Raw genomic sequence first — 12,500 nt, 5'->3', positions numbered from 1 at the left:
ACTCAAACTCCAGTTATATATTTTATATGTATTTAACTTGTTATATGATGAAATAACTCCTCGACTGTTGCATCTAAGCTGATTGGTTCACGTTAGTAAATCAGATTTACGTCACACTCTTCACAATCAAATTTAGTTCGTCATTTACATTCAGACGAGAGGATAATGCATTTTAATTGCAGTTAAGAAGGTCAGTGCTCATACTAATATGATCGCTGTGTTTATTGATGCGTCTATTGATCATCAGGCTCCAATACTGTCATAGCGGGAGCTGCTCTCCAGCTCGATACCGTTTGAGCTCAAACCTGCAGCCTCAGTCAACGGAAATACAGTCACAATATCATACACTGCATCCTCATTCCTCATATAAAGGTTCATGGGTGGATATATCTGGAAAATATAATCCTGAAAGCACACCAATGTATCCAAGGTTTCACGTTTATTTGCTCAGAGATCAGGATGAGTTTGTTTCTTCATCAGGTTTGTAGAAATGTAGCATTGCATCAGTGTCTCATCAATGGATGCACTGCAGTGAATGGGTGCCGTCAGAATGAGAGTCCAAACAGCGGATAAAAACATCACAGTAATACACACCACTCCAGTCCGTCTGGGAAAAAATATTATTAGTTAAGGATCAGTAACTCGCACACACATTGATTGGTTGGCAACCGTCTCTCGATGTACAGTCGCCATGGCAACGCTGAAATAAGGGCTGCGGTGGCTGAGGCGATTCCCGTCTCTAACTCATTTGTGTTTCTCTCTCTGTTCTGTGCGTCCAGGCTGGTTTTGTCCTGCTATGATCTATGTCTCATTTCTTTTCCACAGTTAGCAGTGCTGTGAACCCCCTGCGGCCCACGACACAAAATAAGACGATACAAAAACAACTCCCCCACACCAGCATAGACTCACACCAGGACCAGAGCTAAAATCCTTCCTCAGGCTTCAGCACGGCCTAACAGAAAAGCTAGTTTCATGTCTCACGTATCACTCCAAGCCATAACAGAAACACACGTTATAAATGCTAGTTGTGATCGTCTCACGCTCACGTATCACTCCTCAATAATTCATCTCCATGTCTCACGTATCACTCCTCTCTCATTCTTCTCACATAATAAAATCATTTAGACTCAAATCAATAGTTTATGTCCATTTTCTATTTATTAATTCACTAAGCAGCCGTATAATAACTGGCTCCGCTTCACATCAGGCTCCTGATCAATGTCTAGCAATGCAAGACGATATATTACCAATGATTTCAGAAGAAAAATCTACAAAATGTTTGTGCAAATAATCCAACCATAGTATGTTAAATGCATTCTATATATTAATATTAGATCCACATTAATATCCACGAGATAAATGTAATATTAGAAATTACATTTGCAAAAACTGGAGCGAACGCAAAGTCAAAGCTAGTCAGAACTTGTGTTGTTAATACGACACATACTGCTATAAAGCTGAGTCTGTACATCATAAAGAATTCACATTAGCTTCTAAACAACAGATAATAAGAGTTTGTGTGCTTTTATTACAATCTCAGCTTTTTCAAGTTATTTTTATGTTGATAAATCTTCTAAAATGTATAAATGTAAATAATGATTAATCACTGGAAGATGTGGTTAAAATGTGATCTGTTAACGTTTCGAAAGTTTTCCATTTTTCACATATTGTCAAATAAAAAAACAAAAATTAAAAAGCCGCTTAAATGATTGTAAAATGGACAAAGTACTGACAAAATTCAAAAGACAACCCTAAAAATGGTGTAAGCAGTAACACTTGACTCATAATCTTATAACTCATATATAATCACTAGATAAATATAATGAATATAATAGGAATGACACATACACACTTCCTCATTTATCTAAATTGGGAAACTGCATAGACTTCTATTTATTTTATATACATAGTTCTAAATACTATAACCTTACCAAAACACTAACAGAAAACTTTATGCATTATATCTATCTATCTATCTATCTATCTATCTATCTATCTATCTATATATATATATATATATATATATATATATATATATATATATATATATATATATATATATATATATATATATATACACACATATTATACTGTTTTTACAAATGCGGGCATCCTCAAAAGCAGGCTTTGTCAGTTTTAGCTCACATCTGATACAAATCTATCCCTTAAATATGGTTAAGTAGCTACAAACACACACACACACACACACACACACACACACACACACACACACACACACACACACACAAACACACACACACACACTGATTCTAAACAAATGAAGAGGACACACATTTAGATTGCCTTATGGAAATCAGAAACATGATACAGGCTAAATAAAGTTGGCTACACACACACACACACACACACACACACACACACACACACACACACACACACACACACACACAGAGAGAGAGAGAGCCCTGTACGATTGATCAGTCTAGACACAAGCGTCACACTTCAGACGCCATCCACACCCTCAAACACACAGTTCGTCTCTGTCACTGAATGAAGTGAAGCGGCCAAAACACGGACGGACAGCTGAAGATCAGCCAATCCCCAGCCTGTGTGCTGATGCGCCTCCACAGCACACAAACACACTGGATTACTGCTTATACACTATAACTACACATCACCTGTTTATGGTTCAGCAAGTGCAGATACAAATCTGGTGATGGATTTCAGAAATTGTTAGTAAATTTCACAGAGAATTACGAAGAAATGGCAAGTAAGACATTCAATTAAACACTGCATTTTTGAAGTAGAAAGACTGAAATTGTATTTTCTTGTCAAACATGCTCAGTATGATGTCACAGGCATCAGTCACATGACATACACTTCACTCACACCTGTGACCCTGTGAAAGTGTGAAACTTAATGTCAGACAGCTGTATCTGTCTGTCCATCAGAGCTCACGAGTCACTGTTTCTCCTGCATCTGTCTCGCTGTGTCCCTCATGATCTCACACACACACACACACACACACACACACACACACACACACACACACACACTGGATCCCTAATGACTCAGTGACTTGCGCAAATAACACCTTCTACTTTAGCTCCACCAAAACACTGGAGACTGACACACCCTCACACACACACACACACACACACAAAAGAGAAAAACACATTATTAATTATTAAAAACAATTATGAATAATTATTTTTTAAATTTGTGGTTGACAATATGGGTTGTTCAGTGCAGTTATTTTAGAATCATTGAACACTATTGTAGGTTTTATAAATATTTCGAATTGGTTGAATTTCTCTATTTTCCATTTTCATTTTAGTTAAAGTTTTAATATATTTTTTAGTAAGTAAGAAAGTAATTTTAATTTATAAAGCACATTTACACAAAGCGCAAACTGACCAAAGTGCTGTACAATGAATAACTAAAAAGACAATAATAAAAAAAATAAAATAAAAACACATAGAATCAATAATCATAATTAAATAAAAATAAAGCCTTCAATATCAGGGCACACAAGACAGAGATACAGAAAACAAACAGAAGTACCAGGTTAGGGAACAAGGAAGGTCAAGGAATAAAAATGAGTTTTTAACCTGGATTTGAATGCAGCAATGGAGGGGGCAGATCTAATATCTGGAGCCCTTTGTTTGAGGATCTCAGTGACCTTTGAACTGAGTATGGCTGTAGGTTGGGGCAAGCACATTTAGTGCCTTAAAAACAAACAATAACACTTTAAACTGAACCCTAAAAGGAACTGGGAGCCAATGCAAGGAGGCCAAAATGGGGGTAATGTGCTCGCACCTCCTAGTGCGAGTAATGATCCTGAACTCTGACAGTTTGCAGGGGACTGAAAAGGGTGATGTCAAATGCAATGGGCTTATGATCAGAGAAAGTGGCCTCCTCAGTCACAATATTATCAACATTAAATCCATACGACAAAATTAAAACAAGTGTATGTCCCAGTTTATGAGTAGCTTTATCTATATGTTGCGTAAGGCCAAAGGCATCTATTACACTACAGAATTCGCTAACCATAGGTCTATCCGGACAGCAAACATGAATATTAAAGTCACCAAGCATAAGGAGACGATCGTACAGTGACACAAAATGAGAAAGAAGGTCAGAGATTTCAGTTATAAAGTCTTTGTCAGGCTTAGGGGGCCTATAGATCAGTGCACAAACCAATGGTGACATAACAGATTCTACAATTACACATTGCAGTTTGAAGGTGGAAAAACTACCTGCAAACAGTGTCCGTAGTTTTAAATTGTTCCTAAAAACAAGAGCCACACCACCTCCTCTTCCAACGCACCTCGGCGTGCTAATAAATGAACAATTAGTTGGGCAAAGTTCACTAAAAACAGATGACTGGCCAACTCCAGCGCTAATCCATGTCTCGGTTAAAAACCGAAAATCCAGATTGTGATGATAAAAAAAGTCATTCAGAATGAAAGTCTTGTTAGACACTGACCTGCTATTGAACAGGGCCACTTTTGCGTTTGAATAAACCGCAGCCTGTGGGCAGCGAGAGTATTCCAAAGAGCGGAGGTCCAGCGAGTTTACCCCACCGCTACGGACATGCAATCTAGGTTGAGCAGGGCTAACGGGCATTTGGGGTCGATGCAGGGTAATGTGTACGTGGCAAGAGTACCTCAAATCCCACGAACGTCGAGCCAGGTGTATATGTATGTGTGTATATATATATATACACACACATATATATATATATATATACAGTACAGACCAAAAGTTTGGAAACATTACTATTTTTAATGTTTTTGAAAGAAGTTTCTTCTGCTCATCAAGACTGCATTTATTTGATCAAAAATTGTGAAATATTATTACAACCTAAAATAATAGTTTTCTATTTGAATATACTTTTATATAAAAAAATATATATATTCCTGTGATGCAAAGCTGAATTTTCAGCATCATTACTCCAGCCTTCAGTGTCACATGTAACATCCAGTCTATCACATGATCATTTAGAAATCATTCTAATATTCTGATTTATTATGAGTGTTGGAGACAGTTCTGCTGTCTAATATATTTGATGAATAAAAGGTTCAAAAGAACTGCATTTATTCAAAAAAAAAAATTCTAATAATATATATTCTAATAATATATTTTCTTTACTATCACTTTTTATCAATTTAACACATCCTTGCTGAATAAAAGTATTGATTTTATAAAAAAAAAGAAAGAAAAAAAAATACTGAGCCCAAATTACTGACCAGTAGTGTATATTGTTATTACAAAATATTTATATTTTAAAAACATAGCTTCTTCTTTTTATTTTTATTTTTTTTAACTTTTTATTCATCAAAGTATCATAAAAAAGTATCACAAAAAAAGAAAAAATATTAAGCAGCAGAACTGTTTCCAACTTTGATAATGAAATCATCATATTAGAATGATTTCTAAAGGATCATGTGATAATGATCCTAAAAATGTCAGCTTTGCATCACAGAAATAAATGATAATTTAAAGTATAATAAATTTAAAAAACAATTATTTTAAATTGTAATAATATATCACAATATTAATTTTTTTTTCTGTATTTTTGATCAAATAAATGCAGGCTTGATGAGCAGAAGAGACTTCTTTCAAAAACATTAAAAATAGTAATGTTTCCAAACTTTTGGTCTGTACTGTATATAAAATATAATTTCAAGTAATTAACATGTTTTTGTATGGTTGTTGTTTTAGTTAACTACAGTAACCCGGGTTCAGTTTAATATATCACATATATTACATTTATCATGATTCATGCATTAACCAGACTCTCACATTTGGAATTACAATTGCATACACACACTCCATAAATAACGCAATTTTCATTTTCACTGTCAGAATATAAGTTAAACTAATTAGTGCAAGTCATGCAGAGAAAAACAAATCATATCTTCTCTGTCCAGGGTTTATCCTCAAGCAGAATACATTTTAATAAGGTTTAATTCAATTAAGGTTTAATCGATATCAGTAAAATGGAAGATTATTGTGTTTGAACAGTATATGTATCTTTGAAAACATTCATGAGACACAAATGTTATTCTATGACTACTAAAGATGAATTTGCCTTCAAGTGTAATTAAATGTCAAAGTCTAATTAAAGTCCGGCTGTGTTGCACTCTCACAGATAACAGAAGCGGTTCATGAAAGTGTGTTGTGAGATAAACGAGGACGAGTTCCAGGCAAATATTGCTGTCTTCGTGTGTCAGTGCGCACAAATTCACAGTTGTGATCAAAACCTGCGTTTGTCAAGCACTCGCTACTGGAACGGCAAGAATCAAACACAACAGTGCAGAGCTTCATCTGGAGAGTTTCCCGACACTTCAGAGCGTCTGAGCGTGATTGTGTGTAATAATCAGCCGAGAGTAATTGCTATAATTCACCCTCATGCTGAGAAAACTCCTCTGTTCTGAATTCACCCTCTGTGTCAGAGACATAAACAAACACACCACTCTCATCAGCACTGTACACAACACACACACACACACACACACACACACAGAAGAGTACACCACTGCAGTCTGTCTGAAAGTCAACATCAAAGTACATTCACAATCTATTTTACTTTCGCAGTGTGACATGTTTCCAAGAGAAACAGGATATTTAATGAGAATTGTTTTAATTGATTCAGGAATTGATTGATTGGTGATAAATAAGAGGGACTGATGAACTCAAATAAAAACAAAAGACAAAACACTTTAATGAAACATCACAAAAATTTCCTCACATGCACGCTTTACCAAAAATACACGGCAGTCTGTTCACATTGCTTCTTGCTAATGAAGCTGAAAAGCGACATTAAAGATTGCTCTGATACAGTAGTATGGTAGATAATATATAGAAAAATACTTTCAGATTATTAGCAGTGGCTGATAACTTTCTCTGTGACTGAAGAACAAAATAATGTTATAAACAAAATATATAATACTTCAGTTTCAAGATTTATGTGCATTTTATGGCTGCAATCATGAAACTGTACTATATCCTAGGTATGCATATTATATACTTCCAATCACAAGTTCAAACTGAATTTATGTGTCTCATAATTGTAAAATCCTTCGTACTAAAGACTTTTGCTTAAATGCATGAACAGCAGTTCTGCAGACAAACAATAATATGAGTATCTTTACATTAACATGTCTTTAAATGGGCAGTTTGGACCGGATAGTGAAGCAAAAGCATACAGTGTTCAACAGTCATAATAAAAAAAAAAAGAGCAGAAGTGTCCAAACTCTTGACGAACACTGATTATTATAGCCAAATAAACACCGACAGATGGATCAGGTCTTGCATCCAGTCAAAGCTAAAGAGGTTTATTTTCAGTAATGACTGGCTGACTCAATTATATAACAGCTACTTAGAAAATAAATAAATACAACAACATAAGGATTGCACTAGACCTAGAAAAATGTATAAACCAGCAGGCCTAGCAAAAATATTAACATTGCAATAACACTGCCAATTAGTTATTCATTCTAACAAAAACCCATTTTGTCCACCACTGATGGTAACAGACTACATAATGATTCTCCTATTTCAACTCTTCACTCTGTTTTAATTCAATTGTATATGTCAGGCCTAAATTACAGTCCAGACTGGCCAAGTGACATTTGAGATATTCTAACAATCTAATGTGATTGTCCCGAAGGAAACAGACTGATTATGAGAGCGTAACACATTTAAACCAATGATGACTTTGTGCACCTCAAGCAACAGCAAAAAACACAAAAACAAAAAAATAAATAAATAATGGCTGTTCTCAAACAGGTTTCCCAAACACTAATACTTTGAAAGCACAGCAGATTACAATTCTCATGGAGATCAGCTTATAAATGGCTTCTGATTCTGCACACTACACTGGGATAAGAGAAAGTATTTTTTACAACAGGAACACCAAAACTCCTGAGACGGCAAAACAAGAAGGATACACAAATAATAGCCATTTATCTAATGCTATAAATACAACCGCAAATGTAAAGGATAAATGAATGACCACCAGCTCAGGGGTCAACTGGTCTGTGTCTATGTATTTATCTATTTATGACTAAACGTCTGAGTTTATTCTACTGCTGCACAAACCTCTTCATCACAAGCAGAATCTATAGATATACTGTGATACCAATAAGCCAACAACAGACATATGGGATTATTTTCTGCTCTTCATCCATTTGCTTTGACCAGTAACCAGTGTTTTTGCATGTGTTTGGATATGAATCTTTGCTCGCTCAACCATCCGTGAGTCTTCACAAGATCATTACATGCTCCTTTTTAAACACACACTCATTTCTACATATATCTGCCTCTTAAACACAGTAACACATAATCGTCCACTTAATTATGTGACTGGGGACAAAAGAGGACTTTTTTTGTTTTTATATGGTCTAAAACCAATCCTAAAGACCGGGCTTAAATAAGTACTACTAATTTATCCTCAAAATGTAGGTAAGCATGTACACTTATCTTTCTAAAGGGGACATACTGTACCACAGACGTACTAATAGACAGATCAACACAAACCTTAAAAGAAAACACTCGCCATGTTTAGAAGACAACATTATGAAAGCATTTTATTTATGAATCATTTTCCCAAAGAGGACAAACAAAGGGGTGTTTTTCCAGATTAAACTCACTCAAAGCTTATCCAAATGCAATAGTTGGGGCTCATGCATTTCTCAGGAGAAAGCTACGGCTTGTGTGGGAGATGGAGGAGATGTTGGGTGGGGAAAGATGGAGAGATGGAGGTCTGTCAGAATGCACCAGCAGTCAGTGGCGCCAGCACATTTACACACCACTCACGCGCCGCAGCGTACGGCTCGCCTTTGGCCTGTAACTCAATTTACAGCCAATGAAAAATGACCACAACGTGTGTGTGTGTGTGTGTGTGTGTGTGTGTGTGTGTGTGTGTGTGTGCATGATATATAGGTCTGAGCATGCAGAATGTGCGCTTACAGTGATAGTGTATGCACAATGTATCCTCAGATGTAAATTAAGGATAATTGGGCCATTTGGTTATCTCAATGGCAAAAGCTGTCCAAATTTACCTTGATTCACACTCTATATATATTTTATTTCTGTAAATTTTAAAATACTAGTGGAAAAAATAATATAATTGTGATCTATGTGTTCAATAACATGGCTAAGTTAAGGTGTGCGGACAGTGATATGTGTATGAAAATGTGTGTGTTTAGGACTGAACTGAAGACACACTGACAGTCGTTCATTCATTCATTCATTCATTCTTACCTTCTGTATCCACCCTACATCCTCTCCTCTCCCTCTCCTCTCTCCTCTCCTCCCCGATTCACTTGTTTCTCCTCTTCTCCTCCCGTGTCGCCAGAATGCATCAAGATTAAAATTTAATCAGCTGCCATCTTTCCAGACGATAAAAGGGCCAAAAACATGGTATTCAATAATCCACCCTATGGAGCGTCTTCAGTCACAAACCCGCAGCAGGAATAATAAACACAGGTGACGATATAATCCAATGTGAATACAGTCTCCTGACCCTGTCCAAAAGACGAATTACCATATAACATTACGAGCATCCATGAGTGAAGGCGACAGTCGCTTTGGTTTATTAGTCATTATGAGCGCAAGCGGGAAATCTTCGACTCGACGTCGTGCGCTCCGACTAAAAATCGCGCAGTTTCGCCTTCACGCGACGAACTGTTGATCGTCAAGGGTATTGCAATGGGAGCTGAGGGTGATCCTCTTCTGGTGACTGGTGATTTTCATCGGAAACTAAACACTGAAAAGGCTATAATATTAATAATGAGGGAATATATATTGTATGTCGTAAAATCCCGTCTGGCGCCGCTCCCCGTCCACGACCATACAAAGGGCGATCCTTGTCTGGCAGACAATTTTCACTGAAATCAAAAAAATTGTCATATTAATAAAAAGGAAAAATCGAGCGTCGTTTGCTGCGGACGCAAAATCCCGCCTGGCGCCGCTCCCCTTTAAAACCGGCTTAAATCCGTAACAAATGACTGATAATCAACAGCATCCGCGACATTTAGCGCGGAAACCCACCGTGGACGTCCGTGACCGAACCCACGGCCTAAATCACAAATGCACGACGACTAAAAACAATGTTTGGTATTTATGAATAAAAAGCCTGCGTTCACCATGTGCACGACAGAAAGAAAGGGGAAAAAAAACAATCTCTTCGTGAAAACAGGATATTCTGTTTATTATGACGAGAAGAGGGCAGCTGTTGTGATGCTGGAGAAGGTGCAGAAGATCCCAGCAGATATCAGCAGATCAGAGGAGGATGCGGCTGTCACGGATTCTGCTGCTGCTGCATACAACAGAGACACACGGAGACATCGCTGCCTCAGGCCTCGCCGTTTCGATCAAAACAGTTCACCGAAACCGATCGATTTACTCTGTTACGGACGCGAGTCGCTTCCTGACGAGAGAGAAACGCTATTCCCGTTGGTGCTGGATGCGATGCGGCAGGCGCGAGCGAGAGAGTCTCAACGCGAAGGCTTTGAGAGAGAACACGAACGCCCTGCTTCATTCCCTCCCTCTCTCTCTCTGTCATATATATATATAGGCCTATACACACACACACACACACACACACACACACACACACACACACACACACACATATATAACTTATCAAAACTTTCATCTGTAAATAGCACATATGCACATTCACAATTCTGTCTACTGACATTTTTCTTTTCTGTATATTTTATTACTATATTGTTATTTATAAACTATTATCTATTCTCTTTATTATTCGTGTTTTATATCTCCTAAAATTAGGCTATATGTATGTCTGAACTATGTTTGTAGCTCCTGACACCAAGAAGAATTCCTTTGTGTAAACACACTTGACAATAAAGGTCTCTCTGATTCATATCTGACACACACGCACACACACACACACACACACACACATATATATATATATATATATATATATATATACATTATATATATATATACATACATACATATACACACACACACATAAATAAAATCACAAGAGAATTGTGTTTTTGTCCTTAGTCATTCTGTGGGGAATGAATTCTTTGCTCTTTTTACATATGTAAAATACACAATATTGAACATTTATAATACATATAACTTGCGGTGTGGTAAATTTTGCGGTGAAAAAAAAAAATATTCTGCTTATTTCTACATTCTGCTGATATTCTGATAATTACCTCTTAATTTGTCTCGACACATCATCATGTCTTGTGTTTCATCTCAAGCTCTTCATCGCTTCACTGTTCTCTTCTTGGTTAAAATGTAGTTTATATGGACACAACTGTTTGGGGCAGAACTGTGGGAAAGTCAAAATAAATAAATAAACAAATTAAAAAATAATAATAATAAATATAATTGAAATGGATTTTGTTTTACCTTTGTCTAGATTATCATCATTTAAAAAAAATGTGATATACAGCATTTTTGTAATGGATTTCATTGACCAAGATTGAAATTGTATTTGTGGGACAAGGGTAAACACACTAAAATATATACATAAAAGACATTTGAAAAGTACCAAACTAAAACTCAGTGTATGAATCTATCAGTGTCTTCAGAGGTAGTTAAGATAAGGACGACTCACTTCACTGCTTCAGTAATCCGTCGTTTATCATTTGCGTAAGGAGGAGTACATTACTTTCATGCAAACCTCTCTAAAATCCCTCCAGTGCCTCCGTGGTCGACTGGATGATTGTGCTTTTGCATGTTGATGAACATTTGCATACGACCTCATCCACATAAATAGAATATGTGTATCAATATAGATCAACCACAGAGCCAACATGTAATGAAAACAAAAACTCACCTCAGTAGTGATGTCTTTTCCCTTAAGGATAACTTCACTTCAGGCACTTGCAGCTTTGACACAAGACACTCAGAAGAAACAATTTTACAAACATAAATGAAAGAATAGAAAATATACTAATAATACAGTCAAACTGACCCAATCCCATTGTGCTCCCTACAGTGTTACACCCTGAAAATGAGCAAATGAACTCAAGTATTAGTTATAGCACAACTTTAATCTTTATACAGTCAATAAATTGCCATAAAGAGAAATAAGATAATAAGCTGCATGGTTGGTCAGTAGTCCTCCATTAACACCCATTTATTAATTCACTGTAAACAGAGAACATTTCACATGCCTGAACTAAAGCAGAATTATGCCTGGCTAAGAAAAATCACATCCCATCTGAAATGAAGGTTTGATTGACATTTATAATGATATCCCACATAGTTTCAGCAGCCTTGATGTTACGCCACACATCCAGCTCTAGATGGAGCCATTCTCAACCCTCTTTTTTGATTTTTTACAAATGACTGTTGCTTACTTCAGTCACCTTCCAAAGAAAGTTGTCAAGTATAGTAATCAGCCTCTATATTATATAAATAAATTCACTGACCACATTATTATGAGAGAGGTGCTTACTGTTTAGGGGAGGAAATGATAACTCGATTTACATTTCAAAATGCAGGTCAGCAGTGATGTTATAAATTCAGAACGA

The 12,500-nt window shown here is 36.4% G+C and overlaps 1 protein-coding gene and 1 pseudogene across 1 annotated transcript in view; both read right to left on the bottom strand.

The window, feature by feature from the left end:
- The window catches only part of LOC109073254, a 35,351-nt pseudogene extending 24,828 nt beyond the window's left edge, over nucleotides 1-10,523 (bottom strand).
- LOC109053278 (protein NLRC3-like) overlaps nucleotides 1-12,500 on the bottom strand; it is a 426,767-nt gene that overhangs the window by 386,571 nt on the left and 27,696 nt on the right. The window lies entirely within an intron of this gene.

Source organism: Cyprinus carpio, chromosome A1 (genome assembly GCF_018340385.1).
Source record: "Cyprinus carpio isolate SPL01 chromosome A1, ASM1834038v1, whole genome shotgun sequence".
Lineage (NCBI taxonomy): Eukaryota > Metazoa > Chordata > Actinopteri > Cypriniformes > Cyprinidae > Cyprinus > Cyprinus carpio.
This window is presented reverse-complemented; position numbering and strand designations above follow the sequence as displayed.